At 44.8% G+C, this 18,018-nt stretch overlaps 1 protein-coding gene across 1 annotated transcript in view; it reads left to right on the top strand.

Moving 5' to 3' along the window:
- Window positions 1-18,018, top strand: part of EGFR (epidermal growth factor receptor) — a 225,344-nt gene that overhangs the window by 130,667 nt on the left and 76,659 nt on the right. The gene's annotated exons all lie outside the window — the stretch shown is intronic.

Raw genomic sequence — 18,018 nt, 5'->3', positions numbered from 1 at the left:
AGGCTGCCTAGTATTATTACTTTATTTTCTGCTGGTTATGGAGCCCTCAGACTTAAAAAGGCATTATTAGTATTGCTTAAGAAATGTTGATGGAAACAAGTCCAGTGGCCTTATGGTTAGAAACTTGCTAGGTGTCATTTTTGAGGGATTAGATAACTGTGCTGTCTGGTCGACTGAACTGCCTGTTTGCTGCAAGTTGGGACTTTGCTGGACTGGTTTCCAGGGCTGGAGGGGAAGAGATAAGTGAATCTTCTAGTGAGAGGTCATCTGTTTTGAAAGCAGGGAAGATTCCATGAACCAGATCCAAGTGTTACAACATAGGGAACTGCCTCAGACTGCTCTGGATAAGGAAGACCCCCAATTAAACATGAAAGCAAAAATTCACCCTGCTGTCCTCTTTGCAAAGCCCATGCAATCCAAACCACTGAGTGCTTAGATGTTCACAGCTGTGAGTAGATTTGGGGATGAAACTGATACCAAAGGAAAGGCAAGCTTCTCCCACTAGCACTGGAGGATGAGCAGTCCTGCGCCCTTGCCTCTGTGCTCCAGAAGCTGTTTCCACAGAGAAGGCGCAGAGCAGACGAGCAGGGCGGGTAAGGCACGTCCTCTCCATGGCCTCCTGCCATCCCTCCGTCTCAGGTAGTGGCTTGGCCATTAGAAGAATGTCTTGGGCATCTTTGCATTTTCCTTGGCAAAAGGAACAGAAGATCCTGCCCTTCCAGAGACTTGCCTCGTCTTCATGCTCAGCCGGCTGGGCCAAGCTTGCTGCTGCTCTGTTTCCCTCTCTGCCCCTGACTCAGCCACCACCCCCGTTTCTTTCTCTCTCTCAATTCCATTCAGAGAATCGCCATTAAAAACAGGCTAGAAATATACCAGTCTGCAGCGCAATGGGTGGTTGTTTCATCTTTTGTTTTAGATTACCCAGCTTTCCTGGATAGTGTCAATAAACTGAACTTAATATTAGAAGACCTTCCCACTTTACCAGAATAAAAAGGCATTTCAGTGAGGCAGCTGAGTGTGTGCTGTAGTTAATTCAGCTGTCTAAGAAATGTATTTGCTGAAGTCTGTTCTGTACAGGGGACTCCTTGCTGTCCGATTCCATCAAGTCACATGGTATTGTGCACTTAAAATCAGTTATGAATATAGGTCTCATGTTAAGTATCTTACCACAATAAGTGTTTAAAAAGTAAATACATTATTTGCTTTTTAAGTCAATTCATACCCTTAGAGTCCATCCCCAAAAGATTTAGACAGTGTGTCTGAGCCCACTTTCTGAAAGAAATGATACCAGTTTACTTAGGTGCATGCATGCTAGGTCACTTCAGTCATGTCTCTTTGTGACCCTGTGGAGTGTAGCCCGCCAGGCTCCTCTGTCCAAGGGATTCTCCAGGCAAAAATACTGGAGTGGATTGCCATGCCCTCCTCCAGGGGATCTTCCCAACCCAGTGACTGATCCCACATCTCTTTGATCTCCTGCATTGGCAAGCGGGTTCTTTACCACTGGCGTCACCTGGGAAGGCTAGTTTACTTAGGTAGTCATGGTGAAACGAGCAGCCGAAGAGCCTCTGAGACCGCACCATCACCTAGGGTGCTCCACTCCAAACCCCAACACCCACATCCCCCCCACCTCCCACGCTCCCAGCCCACAGCCGCCCTCGTGGCCCCAGCCGCGTCCTCCCTGCCCGCAGACAGCACACGTTGGGACCGCAGCCCTGGCCCATCTGCGTGCCACAGGCCCACCCCCTCACTGCCGGCCCGCCGTACCGGCTTCCCTTCTCAATAGAGCCCAGCTCACTCCTGGAGTCGCTGTTCCAGGCTGGCATCAGGATGCTGGCTCGCTTAGTGGGTGGACCTGTCTCCCTGCTGCCTCCCTCCCTCCCGTCTTCTCATATTCTGCTCATGTTCTGTTCCTTTGTTCTCTCTCCCCCGCCCCCAACCCTTGTTCCTCTGCATAATGAAAAGCTACTCTGCACCATACATTCAAGCATCAGATCCTTTAGGAAGCTGTTTTGTTTTGTTTCTTAAGGCGTCCTCTGTCCTCTATCAGCTGAGAATTAGCAGTCTAAGCTGTTGCTGTAACTTCTTTCCATCTTGTCATGTTCTGTCTCTCCCATGAACTGAGTCTCTTCAGGCCTGGAGCCAGGACACAAGTATCTCTTGTTCAGTAGATGATGACAGATGGATGGATGGATTGGCTAATTAACATTTTACAGTAGCACACCTTTGGTGCAAAGATCACATTAACATAACCCACATACTGGGTTTCCTTAGAGTGAAGTCCCGTGATGAGCACACAAACACAAGACTTGGTCCTGGATTCCTTCATCCGCTGGCTTGCTAGAGAGGATATTGAAAATGATCCACCTGGCTCCTCCAGTTTTACCAGAACATGTCTTAAATGTCTTGTCTGGAAAAAATGTGGTATGTGGCTATAGACCCTTCTTGGTGTGGCCTAGTAAGTTTCAGGTGAATTTGTGGAGTGATGGTGATGCTGTGGTGAAAGCAAAGGAATAAAAGAAGTATTTTCTGCACTAGCAATTAAGAAATTAACATTCGAAGTGCACTTAGAGTGATTAGCATAACCATTCCTTTGATAAATATGGAGAAAAGAAAACACAACTAAAAATACTGCATATTTCTGTTCAAGATGATGTACCCTCCTGAAGAACTTCATCCCACCTTTATCATGTATTTCATTTCATGAGGCTTTCTAAAAGGAGCTTTAGAGCTGCAGTATAGCTAGTATAAATGTCAGTTTAAATCCAAGGTGCAGTTTTGAGAAGGAAAGTCTATAGGAGAAGACAGAGAGGGATTAAAATATGGGGGAATTGTAATGAAAGACTAGAGCAGCTGAACTTTCCCAGCTCAAACACAGAATTAGAGCTTTATGTGTGTGTGTGTGTGTGTGTGTGTGTGTGTGTGTGTGTGTGTGTGTGTACATGTGTGCAAGTCTAATTAGGGAGAATGAATGAAGAAATAGGGACATGAACAAGAAAGCTATGGATTCAGTTATAGGAAGACTCTTTGTTGTAGTTCAGTCATGGTGTTAAGATGTCCAGACTTGTTGATATTTTCCTCCTGTGCTATTGGCATGAAATGTTGCTGTAACACTACATACTGCTTCAAGCAAATCTAAAAGCTTTGTTTCCTCTTGTTTTGTTGAAATCTGTGTGTTTCAAATCTCTACCAAGTTTTTCTATAGGCACATTTAGGCACGAAATTAACCAAATCATTTGTGATGGAGGCTGAACCCCATACAAGGTGTAGACTCAGGCTCTGGAGGCTCATTTGACTTCGTTGGTATTTTCAGAATCTCAAAGTTGCAAATTTAAGCTCTATAACTGTGATGTTGTCCAGGATACCGTTTACTTATAGTCTCTGGTTGGAAACCCCTAGGGTTTCCATGTGAATACCATGGATCTGGAGATTTTTGTGATGTCTGCATTGTCATCATACACAGGTTTGGACTTGGCGTAACTAACTCCAAGGACAGACCCTTGTGAGCAGTGTACTTGGCTAACAATCGGGAGCCATCACCACCTGATTTGCCCCTCGGGAGCCCCGCTCCCATCTGCAGCCCTAGACCCAGTCCAAGACAGGCCACCCCTCTTGCCCTGACCTGACTGAGCTCAAGGTCTTTCCCTAGGATCTAAGCCTTCAGTTTTCCCTTACTACCATGGCAGCTCACAGTCCAGATTTTCACTTGGGAAGGTCAGCGCTCCTGACATCATGCTCTTCTGTGCTTCTGTACTGAGCTGTCCACGGTTCTGTGGATTCAGACTCCTTAACCCCTGCCAGCCACCACGTTAGTGCCTGGCTGGAAAGCTCAGTGCAGGGGCATCTCCAGAGATCTTGTTCAGGCACAGATTTTCATTCTGTGAGTCTGTGACGAGGCCCAGGCTTCCTTATCGCTAACAGACTCTCGCAGGTGAGGCCAGTGTTGCCAGTCTGCAGCCCCCCCTCCACAATGTGAGGCTCTAAACTGTTCTGCACGTGCCTAACTGGCCTCCCCACGCTGTTCTGGAGACCTTCGGGGCCCCTCTCCATGGGGCAGTAAGGCCGTTTGTTTAAGGTAGAAGAGGGTGATTATTTAATTTTATGAAGGTGCAACATGGCATAGAGAAATATAATTCTTGTTTTTGAATTGAAAAAACATTGAAACCACATGCTGCAAAAATAATGGCTTTTCTCTTTACAAGAAAAAATCACAGCATTTGAAAATTACAAGTTATTGATATCCCACATAGAGGGGAAGAGTCCCCTGTCACCAGGACACTGCCAGCAGCCAGGCTCATCATCACCAGCTCTGGGCTTCAGCCTAGGATGCTGGCTTTTCAGACAGGTAACACGTTCTAGGGGTGACAGTTCCTACAAGACCTCTGCCTCCCAGCTTGTGCTTCTGATTAAGTTATGTAATTAAACTTCTTGTTTTGAGAAAAGTGGAGACTTGCATGTTGTAAGACGTGGTACCAAGAAGTCCCGTGCAACTTTTTGTCTAGTTCCCCAGTGGAGCATCTTGTTGGAACAGAACATCTCCTCCCATAGAACCTCTTACAGACATGTCCACTTCTGGGCACCATCTAGGTCCTGCTCCAAAAAGCAGCAGGTATTTTTAAAACACAAACCTGAGCATGTCCCTCCTTGTTTGAAATCTTCTCATGCCTTTAAAATGGAGTCCTCAGCAGCAAGCCCTTTAACGGCCCCCTGCCTCCTCTTATCCTGCTGTCTGCTGGATTCGTGTCCACCCGGGGGACCTTCCACAGTCACAGCTCCTCCTGCAGGAAAGCCTGCCGAGCCCTTCCCCACACTTGGTCAGGCTCCTGAAGAGCTCAGATGAATGGCCGTAACTTAAAGGATCCTGCCAGGGCCTCTCGGACGGGATCAGGGTCTGCCTTCCATTCTCTCCCCCAGCCACACTCACAGTGCACGCATCAGCCAGCAGTTCCATTATTTGGTGGCTGTCTGTCACCCCCACTGAGGCAGGAGCAGCGTGAGTCCATTCTCAGCTATATCCCTGGACCTCGTGTGTGCCTGACACACACTGATGCTACAGTGATGGACTGATGATGATGACATCAGTGATGGCCTCTGGGAGCCAGACACTGTCTTACAGATGTTAACAATTTAATCCTCACACCGACTCCACAAGGGAGGCACCTTTACTCCCATTACGGAGGAGGAAAGAGAGGCTGAGTAAGAAATAATTTGCCTGGGCTGATACCACCAGTCCCTGCAGAGATGGCTCAAAGGCAGGCATCGGAGTTGGAATCCTCAAACTAGGACAGGAGTATTCACCACGAGCAACCTTTGTGCTGGACCCCACGCGTGGTGGTCTGGTGTCCGGTGAGAGCATCCACTGCATGAATACAGAAGGGAAGTGGTCCCGAGACTGCCCTCATTAACTGGGACATAGGATACACAGAAGACTTTCATTCTAGTGGGCTTGATTCTCAATAGTTTCCTTATTAGGTTGACTTTTTAATAGCTTGTGTATTAGGTAGGGGCTTCCCCGGTGGCTCAGTGGTAAAGAATCCACCTGCAATGGAGGAGACACTGAAGACTCACGTTTGATCCCTGGGTCTGGAAGATCCCCTGGAGGAGGCCATGGCAACCCACTTCAGTGTTCTTGCCTGGTGGGCAATAGTCCATGGGGTCACAAAGAGTCGGACACAACTGAGTGACTGAGCACACAGCCACTGAACATTAGATAGACATGAATTAGAAAATTGAGATTATTTGCAAGTGTGAAGTGTAAAACATTTTGTAAATGTTATTTTATTTGTAAGTGGATGAGGGTATAATAAACATGACATTCATTATATGAACAGTATTGTAGGATTTGGAGTATAAAATTGACTTAGGAATTGTCCTGTGAAATAGCCACAAGCATCCAGCAACACCCCCATTTAACCTCAATTCAACATTAAATAAGAAGTGACTAGATTTAAGGAGAAAAACTGCAAGTATATTTCTGGTGGTAAAACCATTCCCAGTGACAATTTATTGTCTAGTTAATAAGAGTTCCCTTGTCCCTTAGCACATTAATACTTGCTCCCAATTACTATTTAATATTTTTGATTTTGTATTTTTTTTTTGCAAATTGAGCTATCATTTGATGAATGGCTGGATTCTGCTGCCCAACTTTTGGACTATTTCCAGCATAAAATTACAATCCCAGATAATCATGCCACAAAGATCTGGGTCTCATTAGGAAGGAGAAAAGCTGGGAAACGGCCCAGTCTGGCTTCCCCCAAACCAAACAGCCATGGCTTTCTCTAGTTGTTCTACAAATGATTCAAATTTTTTAGTAATTCTAAAAACTGATGTGTTTTTTCCATGAAAGGAAGTGTTACCACATTTTCCAAAGGAGGAGGATCTATATCCTTGCTCTTTCATCCTCTCATTCCCACCCCCTCACCCTTGCCACCACCCACACAACATCTGTAGTTCCTAAACTAAAAGCACAAATTATTATGAAAGTTAATTGAGCTTACAAAGGAATGCTTGTGTAGGAAACTTTCTCGGCTTCCAGGAGAAGTCTGGTTTGACTGGCCGTTCACCAGCGTAGAAATCAGCTCACTGAAGGCATTCCTGCAGCCCCATAGGAGCAGCCCCTTCTGCTCCCACCCCCGCCTGCAGATTGGACCATGTGCCAGAATAAACAGTTCAGTGATGAGTTCAGTTAAAACACAAAGTACACACTTACAGTTTTTCACTTCTTTGGTTACTCAATAACCAGATAGTCAGCAAAAAAAAAAAGTAGGTTACAGATTACCAACTAATTACATCCACTGCATTAGGCCCAAGCCCTCCGGCCATTTAAAGGCCCTTGGACACAATCCTCACTCGGCACTGGCCTTACAGGGACCTGCAGGCCCCAGGCTGCCAAGAGTGACTTTTTCTCCATCGACATGTTCTGTCAGATTGAATGGCACAGCCTGAGAATCCCAGACTGGCTAGGAACAATTGACAAGGTTTGCCATCTCTTGGAGTGCATTGTTGAGCCTGGATTTGGTACTTAGATATATTGTGGGGATCGGCAGCTTTCCCTTGATGGTTTTTAGACCCAGGGACTTGGCTCCAGCCCCAACACTTCGCTTCTCTCCCTTAACTACTGGGAGTCTCTTAGACCTATGATCACAAGCAAATAGATGGAGGGCATATTGTTGAAGCCTTGTAACTTCACTTACAGCACCTGCCCTTTGAAAGACACTAACCATGATCAAAGGCAGCATATTTTGCTCCTAGAGATGAGTCTCTGATCATCCCCAAGAGGGAAAAAATTCAAATAGTTTGCTATTAAGTAATAAGAAAGGGGCCTCCCTGGTAGCTCAGACAGTAAAGAATCTGCCCGCAATGCAGGAGACCCAGATTTGATCCCTGGGTTGAGAAGATTCCCTGTAGAAGGGAATGGCTACCCACTCCAGTATTCTTGCCTGGAGAATTCCATGGACAGAGGAATCTGTCGGGCTACCTTCCATGGGGACGCAGAGTCGGACACGACTGAGCGACTGACAGACACACAGGAGATAAGAAAACCGCACTGGGGATTCTTTGGCCTAGAATGATTGTCATGGTGGAGCAGTTTTACCTTGGTCATTGCACTTAAAGGAAGGCTATCTAAGAATGCTTGGCAAGGAAGAGAATTACATGATCTCTTCTGTGAGCAGGAGAAAAGCAGAAGAGAGAAGTTAAAGGTAGGAATTTTTTCAAAAGAAGATAAAAAGTATGTCTTGTGAATCCCATGTGCGTTATTTTTAAGTATTCCCTTGGATAATAGTTAATAATGCAGCAAGGAAAGCAAGGGTAAGTTTTCTTATCTGTTACTTAATAGACCATGTTTTTGGAACAATCAGTCTGGTTAAGTCCCAGATACATTCAGTCAGAAAACAGGCTTTCAACAACAGAATTTTGTGTCTGCAGTCTATAGCAAATCCAATTCTATTAGGCCAGGAGGATGTCATAGAAACTAAAACCTAAGAGAGACCCAAGCAAGGAAAAATACTTCCTCATCCAAGCCTGAGAGGAATTTACCATCAGCCCTACTATTAATAGAAGTAGTGGAGATTCCATTTTCATTGCTCATCTGCCACTTTAGTTATTAAACTTAAAAAAGAAGTGAATCAAGTCTGCTGAAAATTTATATATGATGTTAATATAGAGATTTTAGTAATTCAGCAGTATTTATTCATCTCTCATTGCTTGCTGAATTTCTCAGTGTAATAAGCTAAAGGGAAGCCAAAGGAAGCAGAATGTTTGCTGTTGTTCTCAGGTGACATGTTATTCTTTAGAGACAGAATGTGCTGTGAAACAACAGAAGGCTTTCACCACAAGTGAAAATGATGAGCAAGTGCACATCCACAAGAGGCAGCCACAGGGCTGAGGAGCCAGGAGGAGGAGCTGATGGGGGAGCCTCTCTGGAGGGCAGCCTGTGAAGGGAGACCACACACGTGGAATTCCCAAGAGCGCTAGGGAGGCAGGATCCAGGGATCCTGAAAGCAGGGGGCTGAAAACAGCAGTGAGAGACTCTCATTGTCTTCACATATCTGCACACCCAGAGGCAGAGGAGAAATGAGCTGCATCTGTGTTAAGTCAGAGGCCATTATCAGGGGTCTGGCTTCAGGGTGGAGAAGGAATAATTGTGGGATAGAGTTGTAGATGGAGAATTGGATTGCTTTACCGACTCATAGCAGGATTAACATTCTTAGTAACTGGGAAGGACAAGCAGAACTTGATTTTTTGTTTCTCATGAATATGGAAAGCCAGGATTCCTGGACATAGATTTGGCTGTTTGTTCTAAGCGTAGATGTTGCTCCACACAGAACTGTAACTGCTATGCGTGTGTGCTACACCACGTCCGACTCTTAGTGACCCTGAGGACTGTAGCCCACCAGGCTCCTCTTCCATGGGATTTGCCAGGCAAGAATACTGGAGTGAGGTGCCATCCCCCTCCTCCAAGGGGATCTTCCAGACCTAGGGATCAAACCCTCGTCTCTCACATCTCCTGCATTGGCGGGTGGGTGTTCTACCACGAGTGCCGCCTGGGAAGCTTGTAACCCCCACATACACATGTAAATAACAGCTGGAAGCCCTTCACTTCCTCGTTAGTTCTTAGTCCCTTATATCTTCAGTCCCTCTATTTAGCTGATGATGAATTAGCAAGAATTTAACCCTAAGAAAACCCTTTTGGGGGCTTCCCAGGCAACACTAGCAGTAAAGAACCCGTCTGTCAATGCAGGAGACATGGGTCCGATCCCTGAGTCAGGAAGATTCCTTGGAGTAGGAAATGACAACCCACTCCAGTATTCTTGCCTGGAAAATTCCATGGATGGAGGAACCTGACAGGCTACATTCCTTGGGGTTGCAAAGAGTCGGAGACGACTCAGCACGCGCACACACACAAACCCTTTTGGAGTTTGACCTTAGGAGTAAAATGACCCACTTTAACCAGGTTTATCTTCTAGAAAGTCCAGGATAAAGGGAATTCTAATCGTGTGCTTCCCCTCCTCCTGTCAGGCCTCTCCCTAAATCAGAAATTGGCCAAGTACAGTCCAGTGCCCAACTCCAACTGCTGCGTGTTTTACAAATAAAGTTTCATTGACACACGGTGGCACCTGGCCATCATTACTTGTGTCTGGTGCTGTCTTTGGCCCACAACAGGATCGAGGATTGGGACACAGACCATATCATCTGCAGACCCGAAAATATTTACTCTGGCTCTTTTCAGAAGTTTTCCAGTCCCTGCTCTGGAACAGCATACAGGGTGCTTCAGACTGTATTTTCTGGACTGTGTCAGTGAGAGGCAGCTCTGGTTGGCATCACCATTCACACCTTTTTCCAGGCACATGGTCCATCTAATAGCAGATGGTTCTGTAGGAGAACTATGTATGACCTTGAGTCGCTGGCTCCTCATGAAGAGCTTTCACATTCTAGAAACAGTAGTATCTGAGCACAATCAAGAGTCTTCTGCAGCAGAAAGTTGGCTCCGGCTTCTCCCAAGTCAACTGAGAAGTTGTTAGTGATTTCTGAGTCAGTCTTTCCTCATCACTGAGCCCAGGAATTGGAAAGGGCTTTGGGTCACATTGTAAACCAAGGAAAGAGGCTGCATGCCTCCCCCACTGAAATGCAACTTAAAAGGAATATTTAAAGTAAGTAGAAGTAAGTGAAAAAATTGTTCGTTTTAAAACAAGCATTAAATAAAAATATGTAAATACACACACCACACAAATCCCAATTGCGAAGGGTCAGATGAAGCTTTTTGCTAAATGAAAAATAACAAGAGTAGAGAGTGTTGTGAACACAAAGCTAGGAGCTTCTTCTAAGGGAATTCTTCCAAAAGACACACAATAGGTGTGGCTTCTTCGGGCTTAAGTGCCCAACACAGGTCCCCGGATCAGATATGGGTCCAAATGTGCCCCCTTTCAGGCCATGGGCTCTGGGTTAGCTGTGGTCAGTGTCCACTGTTCCTCCCTCAGCAGCAGGAGCCCCAGCTGCTCGCCAGGCCACACGTAACAATGTGAGCAGAAGGCAGAGGGGTCAACCTCTGGGAGAGCTTGGAAGGAAGGAAGCAATTCATTCTACTGGGACCCAGGCCAGATTTAACTCAGATTCAAGTTGTAGCAATATTTATTGAGCCTACCATGTGTCAGATGCTTTGAGCCTGGATTCTCCCATTTCCCTGAACCCTCCCCAGAGTCCCTGTTTTATAGGTGAAGAAAAAGAGCCTCAATGTGATAGAAAGATGGTCCCAGTAGTGTTGGGACCAGAGTTCTTATCCAGTCCTTGTGGCTTTAAGGCCATTGGTCATTGACAGGTCATTGCAAAAGTTGGATGCTGTTGTTCTGTAGTCAGAATGGCTAGGGGTTAGCTTGCCCCTTTTCTGACTTTTCAAATCCTTTATGACATGGCTATCATGGGTTGGTTCAAATAGTCGTGCTGAGGACCTGACATGTTTTGGTAACTTTTTAAAAAGCAAGCAGCTCATTGGTGAAATCAAGCCCCTCATATTTTGAGGGAGATTACTTTTCTCCTTTTGTTGTTTCTCATTTGTTCCCAGGAGCAAAAGGGATCCAATGATGCCCCCACAGAAAGCAATTCCAGCCTGAAGCAGCATAATGCAAGCTCAGACTTGAAAAATGGCTTAGAAATCTCAGCTTCGTCACCTCTGCACCCTCCTCCCCCAAATCCATCCTTTCCCAAGCAGTCCCAGTAGACCAGCTTCCTTCTGTCTCCTAACATCTTTGCTCCGTTTTCTCTTCTCCTTTTTCCTATAGGTTCCCTTGTGGGAGAGTCACAGGTCTTCTGTGACCTGCTGCACTTCTGTCAGCAAAGGCTGGGCAGAACACCGTGGGGCATTCGAGGAGCTAGTCCTGGCCTTACCGTGGCTGGCGCTGGTGGGGTGCTGGGAACATCTGTGTCTTCAGAAGAAACCTTTGGTGTCATGGCCTCTCCTCGTGTCTTAGTGATCACTCCCTTATTTAGCTGTTTTTTGTCATTTACTCTGGGTTCTTTTATGGGGGGTAGATGGCTATTTGTGCGTTCGGTTTTTCTTATGCTCATGAGTAAACCAACTTGAATGGGTATCTATTTAGAGAAGGTGGCCTTGAAACAATTGAGCATTAGTGACTTAGTTTTAAAAATAAAAACAGTGATGATAGGAGAAGACATGTAAAAGCACATTCAGATTGTCTTGGGGTGGGGGTAGACACACACTGCCACATGCAACCCACACACAGTTTTTCCACAGAGAAACACTTGCAAGAAAGATCCTTACCCTCCATTCTGGTTTAGAAATCTTTTATTTCCTTGCAAATTACGTATCTTTTCCAGGATTTTTTTCAATAAGAATGCATGGAGAAGTGATTCTTAGAGATAGAGAACCCAGGAAGGATCACTCATGTGTATCTCCAGATGACCCCGAGGAGGGCAATGCAGGGGAGAAGGAGAAATGAAATAAATCTTATTTTCCTAGTGTGGCAAATTGTGGGACTGGGTGTAGTGGAGTCACCAAGCCCAGCGCCTGACACTTTTAGGCAGCCTCCTCTTTCCTGGGAACATGGGGTGACTTCTTTGCTTTACTGTGAGGGACATAAGGAGTGTTCACATTGGCGACTTCTCCTCTTGCGGGCCTGGGTCCTTCAGTGGCTCTGCTGCGTGGCTGGGGGAAGTCCTGTGATTATTTTGTGAGCAAAGTCATCTCCCGCAAGGGCTGGTATGTCTCTTCAGGGCAGTGAGCGCTTCTGATTCATTCTCGACAACTGTCGTTGAGCCATTTTATTAAATATGTTTTGGTTGAAGCAGTGAATGAACAGAAGAACAGCCAGCCCTCGTGGCCCTGGTGCAGACCACAGAGCAGGGGGGAACAAACGTTTGCTCAGTGGCCAGCGACACCTCCGGCAGTGGCCCCCCAGGCTGGGGTGCTCCTCGGTCGGGCTGGTGTTTGGGTGAGCTCCAGAGGAACAGTGCCCACTATGGGGAGCATTCCCCAGCCTTCCTCATTAGGGGGAGTCACAGAGGCCCGGGCAGGATAGAAAGCCAGGTCTCTAATGAAGAGGGTCAGCGGAGCCAGAGGGTCAGAGGGAGACAGAGGCAGTCTTAAGGCAGACTCTGAGCTCTCAAGTTTTGAACCGGTTTCAAGTGGTGGTCTCTGACACCCACCCCATTAGGAATATTCCCTTCCCCACTTCCCAGGCTTACCTCTGTGAGGACCATCTGCCCTCCACTGCCCGCTCCCATCCTGCCCTGCTCTTTCAAGTCTCCTGCTTGGAGACAGGCAGACCATCCCATTCCAGTGGGCCCTCTGTGGTGAGAGGCAGTAACAGCCCCTCCTCGTTTAGGTGGAAGGCAGGTCTCAGCAGTCACATTCTTGAGGAAGAGCTTTGAAGACTGTCACTGCGACTGCAGTGTCAAGGACTAATCTTGTGGACCACTGGCCCTCACTGGTCGGGCTGAAGGGCTCATCTGAAGACGCAGCCGGACCCTGAAGAAGTAGCTCAGAAGCATGAGCATCAAAGTGGGGGTGAAGCATCCAGGTGATGGTTTGGCCAGCAGACCTCTGGAAGGGCAGTGGTGTTACTCACTTGAGAGGCATGTCTGTGTGTAGAGAGGGCCCTGAGCGTGAGAAAGCAGTCATCCCAGCTAGGAGATCAGAAAAACAGAGCCCCACCGGGAGGAGGCGCTGACTCATGATATCTCTACAAAGTAAAGACCAGACACACTAAATTCTCTCTTGTTTATATTTTCACATGGAGAGATTTTAAACCAAATCCAGTCTTCTTCCCTTTCCTCAGTGTAGCCTGCTCAGCATTCAATATTCAGTCAAGGAACACTCCAGTCACATGTAAGCTAGTTCTGTACTACCTAACATAGATTCTGGTGTATACTCTGCTATGTCATTCATCTGTCCGTGAATTTTCATTCAGTATATGTCCGTCAATTTAGATAAAGAGGACCAGACACAAATTGTGTTGCCAAATACTCAAAAAAGATTTATTGGGCTGAATGAATACAAAATTAATGGGTATAGCTTTCTGAAATCTTTTCTGGTCCAGGTTCATTTCTGATCATCCCAAATAGGTAAAACTCATTTCTTATTTACCAGCCATTCAACTACCTATAAAAACGGAATGGACAGCCAGCTCCACGATTCAAGATTTTTCATTTCCATCGTCAGAACCATTCTCTGGACAGCATCCAATAAAAGTGAACAGTGATGTCTTTAATTTTAGAATTTTAAAGCAGCCTCAATTTTGACACAATACGGCAGTTCTGTTGAGTGCATTTAAAAAAGAAATCCACCCCAGCCCCCGCCCCACCAAGAGGTGGGGGTAGTTTGCTGGTATCCTTGAAGACACATGGGCAGAAATAGATTGCAGTGGTTTGCCTGCTCTGAATGCTGCGATAGCAAAGCCTCACTATCAGACATGGTTTGTATTTAGAGAAATGTGTGACTTAGGAAGCACTTTGATGTCCACAATCTCATTACTGCTCACACCCACCCTGTCGAGTGTGTCAGGCTGGTCCTATTGTAACCAGTGAGAACACCGAGACCCAGAGAGTTGAGATAACTAGCTGGAGATCATCCCATAATGATTTATCACAATCTTCACACTGATTCGGAGATGTCTGATCCTGTCACTGGAAACCTTCCACCATCCCTCCCAGAGCTGGTCTTCCCGGGATTCATACACATCAGCTAGCTCCCAAGAAAGTGGACACAGTATGCACAGGTCTCCTAACTCTTAGTTTATTTTTAAAAAGTCATAAGCTTGGCTTGGGCTTACTTTAATGGCTAGGAGGAAAATTATAGGGAAGGAAATCAACGAGGTACTCTGTGTCCCAGCTCAAAAACAAAATAGGTGTTGTTCTAAAGTCTTCTGCTTGTTAGCTTAGATGTGAGTTTGTGAATGTGTTGATCATGCCAAGGCTTGGCACGTTTAGTCCAGTAGGTGTATTATAATGCACATGGCAAATTACCAAATATTTAAGAGGACTTTTTGAGTGTTATATGTGCATTTCCAAGTTGCAATATAGATTGAAATTCAGTTTGACAACAGTCTTTGGATGCCTACAGGATGAGGACTATGTATTAGGTATGAAATTAAATATGATCAAATAAGAAACTGTTGATAAAATATGAAGTTTTAAAAAATAAAAATCTTTTCAAAATTATAATGAAACTTTTCCCATTCCACAAAACCTTTTATTAAAGCCACAATGAAAATTTAAATACTATTTTGTATTTTTTTAAAATCATATTTGTATTTACTTTTATTATTTATTTTCCCAATTTTTTCATTTTAACTTAACTGTATGTCAACATTCCTACAAACTTGTATGGATTAAATAAATTTCACAGGCTAGTCTGATGCTGTAATCACAATTCATAACATTTTCCTATGGGATAAATTTACTCTCTACTCCCTGAAATGAATCTAAAAAATGTATTGATAGATCAGGAAGAAAATGGAACATGGAATCTCTTCAATTCCATCATTATTTGAAGAGACACCAAATCATTATTTGAAGACACTCATCATTATTTGAAGAGACACCAATGCATGGCTTTTCCCAAGGGCTACCATATGCAGCTGTTCTGAATATCAATGAAGTGAACAACCTGCAGCTTCCTTACCCTTCTAACAGTTTCTATATCTAGTCTTTCATTTGGTTACTTCTAATTTTTAAAGCACTTCCACAAAGCCATTCAATTAATAATATGCAAAACTTTGAAGAACATTTCTCCATTTTTATGAAATGTATTTTATTTATTAAAAGTGTCATTCTTTTGGCCTTATTCAACACAGATTTTTGTAAATTATCTCTTCAGTAATATTTTATTATAAAGTAATATATGGACACTGTAGAAAATTTGAAAAATGCAGAAACTCTAAATAAGAGTTTAGAAAATAAGAAATACACTCCAAATAACAGAATTCATTAAAGACTGTTGTTAACAACTTTTCCTTCCAGTAACATTTCTGTGCATTTTTTAATAGTTCAGATGTATAAACATACACATTTTGAAATTGCCACCATAACACAATTTGAGTAAGGCAAAAGAAATGATTAATCCTGATACTATGAAACCTCTAGCAAACTCTCTGAGTATCTTTTCCTTGTTTATTTTTAAATCCGTTATGTAACTATCTTGAGATTTCCTTAAACCTTTTCAAGATGAAAGTGGGCAAAATCTTCCTTTGGTTTTTAAAGCTTAATCTAATATGTTAGCTAGCCTAGAATGATTTTACTGTAACAACCAGAAAGCTGTGAGGACTGACACTCTTCTGAGACATCCTGCCTCCTTCTCTCCCACCAGACACAGAAACAGGAAAGGTTGAGAGATCCGTGTCAAGTCAGCCAAGACTCTGGTCACATGACCACTATCGGCCCATTGCTTTCACATCTAAAATGTAAACACAACATGTGTATTCACATCCCAGCAGTCAGTCCAAGGAGATACATGTGTATTCCACCTCTCCCCACTCTTTGTATTTGCATAATAAACAAATAATTTTAAGTAGTGATGAATGCTAAGAAGAAAAGCAATCAGAAAAATGTGATGGAATGCAATGGTGGGGCTTAAGTTGACCTGGTCCCAGAACAGGCTTTTCTGAAGGGATGTCATGTCCACTGAGGTAGAATCTCAGTGACAAAAGGGACACAAAAATGCAAAGACCTGGGGAGAAAGGGAAGAGTGTTCCAAGTAGATGGAAGAGCCCTGAAGCGGGCAGGAACCTGGTGGCTGCAAGAAACTGGGAGGCTTGGCTGTGCCAGAGGGCGGGGGAGGGAGCCCGGGAGAGGTGGTGGGAGGGATGCGGGCCGGGGCCCGTCCTCCGTTCTGCTGCCCTGGGAAACCCCGATGGTTCAGACCCAGAGCAGTGTGATGTTATTGCTGCTTCAAAATGAGGTGCTCTGTGGCAAATGAGGCAATAATAAAAACAGACAGTTCTGGAGGCCACGGGGAGAGCTTTGCAAGTGCCCAGTGACCTTGGCTGCCATTAAAGCATAGAGAAAGCAAATTAAAACAATTAGGCAATTCCAAAAGCATCTAAGTGGATTGGGGAAAATCTGGAGAGACCTGTTTTAGTGTTATGTCTTAGCCTTACAGATTTGCCCGGGCTTGTGGGCAAAGAGAGAGGTGCACTGCCACAACGACACAGGAAAGCCATAGGCTGTCCTGGTCAAATCAGGCACGTCTCAGGACTTAGAGGAGGCAGACTGTTTTATTTTCAATTCAGATAGATTCGGGGGGGGGGGGTGGTTGGTTCTTCAGAAAGAGAACAGCCTGACTCCGGACACCACGTGAACCCTGGTACCTAGGGTGCCGTGTGATTCCGTGAGCAGAAGTCCCCAGACAGGCAGAACTGCCCTAACTGGAAGCACATCTGCAGTTTGTGGTGTCTGGGGCAGGGGCTGTCTGAGCAAGGCCACGAGGGAGCTCCCAGGGTGAGCGTGATGCTCTGGGCATGACGGGAGTGTAGGTTACACAGCTGCATGCGTCTTTTGGAACTCATCAGTGCCACACTTACTACTGATTATCTCACAGTTTGTGATGTTACCTCAATAACCACTGTCAGTAATCTTGAACTGTAACCAGGGGCATGTCAGGGTGAAGGGTACTGCTATCTCTGCCTTCCTTTACAAATGCATAGAAAAAATTAGATGGATGCATGTGTTAAAGTGAACATAGTAAAATGCTACTTTAAGGATGTTCACAGTACAGTTCTTTTAGGTTTTTGTCCATTTATGAATCATCATAATAAATTGTGAAGATGAAAAGCTAAGTGCTTTGAAGGCCCCCTTCTTGTTTCAGTAGACTTTGTCATCAGATTTGCAGGAGGGAAAGCAGATCTCTAGTGTGTTGTATGGAGCTTGACACAAACACTTTTAATTGTCTGGTTTTGAAATGCTTAGCCTAAGGTAATATTGAATTTCTCTCTGAATAAAAATTGCTTAAAAACCTAATCCTAAATGCATATTTCAATGAAATTCTTAAAAGTACAATACATTATTTTTCTTTCTTCTCATTGGATAAATGTTCTTCTGACAGAGTAACTCTATTTAATGCCCAGTATTTGAGTAAGCCAACCAAATGCGGCCAGTTCACACAGTATTACAGGACAAGGACACATCCACAGAAGTCCCCAGCTCTGTCCAGGCACACCTATGTCAAGGCAGCTGTCACAGTTCCCAGTAGTTAACTGTGACAAAAGAAACCTGAAGCTTTTGTGTTCATTCACTTCTCAGAACAGCTCTGGGAAGCCAGAGTGGATTTTACCAAGTCTGTGTTTGAGAAAACTGTGCTGCGGAGCTCCGGGAAGTCCTTCCGTCTGCGTACAGAGGAAGTGCTGACCAGAAGTTTTCTCCTGGCTGAGCGCGGAGGTTTTCCTTTCTCAGTTTGCCTTAAGTCTGCCTCGCTAGTTAGTGATTTTTATTTTTCAATATTACTGATTTAATGTCTCACATTTAAATATTCTATATTACATAACATGAGATATTTGGTATGTATACCAAATA

This window comes from Cervus canadensis, chromosome 22 (genome assembly GCF_019320065.1).
Source record: "Cervus canadensis isolate Bull #8, Minnesota chromosome 22, ASM1932006v1, whole genome shotgun sequence".
NCBI lineage: Eukaryota > Metazoa > Chordata > Mammalia > Artiodactyla > Cervidae > Cervus > Cervus canadensis.
This window is presented reverse-complemented; position numbering and strand designations above follow the sequence as displayed.